Genomic DNA, 2,500 nt, shown 5'->3' on the forward strand with positions numbered 1-2,500 from the left:
TCAAAACATTTTCAAAAATAGTGGAAATAGTCGATCTACAAGCTGTATCGGCTTTTTCCACAAACAATGTTCTTTTTTAAGTAAAGTTGTCAAATATGCCACACCAGTCATCGTCACAAATGGCATTTATTCATTTAACCCACTATCGGTAACGTGTTCAGTGCGCGTAAAAAAAAAAAGCAATCATGTAGGCCTATTCCCCATAAACCACGGGCTGCCGTGCATGCCATGAGAGATACTGGTAAGGAGACATAATCTGAAGGTTTGGAGCAACGGGTTTTATCCTTAACACATAACTCCATAGGACACACTTCCCTGTATAAGTTGGAGACCTCATGGTCCACGAAAAGATTACAGTGGCGCCGCGTCGGTCCTGACTCCCGAAAATGCTCTCGCATAAGCGCTCTTATAATATATCCTTGTTCTGAGCCAGATCGGCAATCTTATCTGAATGACTGTTAAAGCACTTGTTGTTAGATTGCTTCCATATCGCTAGATTTTAATCGGTTGTCCTTGTAAGTTGGAAATCAAATCGGCGTGCATGTCCATGATGTATGCTTTTATAAAATGTTATATTTTCACAGGGATTATTTCTTAGTGTGTTAGATATACATTTTGGAGTGGATACATGTGTCCATTGCCTGCCAGATAGTTAGTACAATGCTGCGCCGCATGTCTACAATGGAACAAACTTAAGTGAACTTGACGTGAGATCTGATCCTACCCTACGCCAAAGTCACAATGCAATGAAATGCCGACACTTGCCTAAATTTCGGCGTACGCCAAAAAATCGGAACTGCACCACGTTGATAAATGAGGGCCATACTGTATGCACGTACGCACGCATGCACGCTCACACACAAAACAGTTACAGTACAGGGCAGGCCATCATTCTCTCACACACACACACACACACACACACACACACACACACACACACACACACACACACACACACACACACACACACACACACACACACACACACACACACACACACACACACCACACACTATTAGGGCCCATGGGAGTGCTTAACAATGTCAGGGAGTGAAGGGGCCAAACTGGACCCGACAGGAGGTTAATTTCTGCGTGTTTTTGTTATCTTTCCTCATCTCTGTTCTACTTCTACTTCATCTGGTCCCACAACTCTGTGTCCAGTAACCCTGTCACTCCCAGTGCTGGTCTCCGCAGTGTGTGTGTGTGTGTGTGTGTGTGTGTGTGTGTGTGTGTGTGTGTGTGTGTGTGTGTGTGTGTGTGTGCGTGCGTGCGTGCGTGCGTGCGTGCGTGCGTGCGCGTGCCTGTGTGTGAGAGAGAAAGAGTTCTCTCTAGTCAATGTTCTGTTATTGCTGCTCCAATTTCACTGTGAGAGACCACACTGAAAATGCATGAGCCTCGCACGCATGTGCGTGCACACACACAGCAACACGCACACACTCACATACTGTACACTGTACAGTGTGTACACACACTCGTGCACATACAGTACATGCGCACATATGCAGGGCCTCGAAGCAATCCAAATATTATGTCTGCTTTTGCCTGCATTCTTCTTCGGGCCCGCCAAAACAAAAGTTCTCACTCTGGAGGAATGAGGTTGTGTGTGTGCGTGTGCGCGTGCGTGTGCGTGTGTGTGTGTGTGTGTGTGTGTGTGTGTGTGTGTGTGTGTGTGTGTGTGTGTGTGTGTGTGTGTGTGTGTGTCTCCTGGGACACACCCAGTGCAGGGAAAGTGTAAACTGTTTGGGGTTGGGTGGCTCGTTAGATGAAGTACTTCCTCTAGCTCTACTTATCAGACACATACATACCACATCCATCCATTCAATAGAGAGAGAGATAGAGAGACCACAGAGATAGAGATAGAGAGAGAGAGAGAGAGAGAGAGAGAGAGAGAGAGAGAGAGAGAGAGAGAGAGACTACAGTACATAGTCTCACGTGGCCAGACATCTATTCCACAATCTCTGAAAGAGTCTGGAACTACACCTCCCGAAATCTGAGACAGGAAGCTGTCATCTGTCCGTCATTTCCCTTCAGAATAATAATACTCTTGAAACATCTTTACTTTTATTTAAAGAGGCGGTGCCATAGTTTTGTACTTTTTCTAGTTTTCATGTGTCTAGGAGGTTGACAGTGCTTCATTAGACCCCCTGGTGTGGTTGATATGAGCAATTATGTATTGCCTTTCTATTTGGGTTTTAGCTGTAGGCTGCCACCTTTGTGGGGTCAAACGTGCCGGTACAAAAACACAGATACTTATTACATCACAGAATCAACCCCTCCCCTAATTACCATTCACCCAACATACATGGGTGTGGCTAACTTCAGCTGGGTCACCACCCACCATGACAACCATGCATACCAATGAACTGGTGGGTGTGGCCACATAAAAACATAATTTTAACTCTTTCTGTACACTTTTTTGGAAAAAATCTTCCTCCTAGTATAATCATAATAGTAGATAATCATGTTTTATAGGGGGGAAAAAATCATGGCACCCCATCTT

At 45.1% G+C, this 2,500-nt stretch overlaps 1 protein-coding gene across 1 annotated transcript in view; it reads right to left on the reverse strand.

Moving 5' to 3' along the window:
* Positions 1–2,500, reverse strand: part of LOC308286272 (forkhead box protein P4-like) — a 45,759-nt gene that overhangs the window by 18,476 nt on the left and 24,783 nt on the right. The gene's annotated exons all lie outside the window — the stretch shown is intronic.

Source organism: Nannobrachium achirus, assembly GCF_963921795.1.
Source record: "Nannobrachium achirus genome assembly, chromosome: 6".
Classification (NCBI taxonomy): Eukaryota; Metazoa; Chordata; class Actinopteri; order Myctophiformes; family Myctophidae; genus Nannobrachium; species Nannobrachium achirus.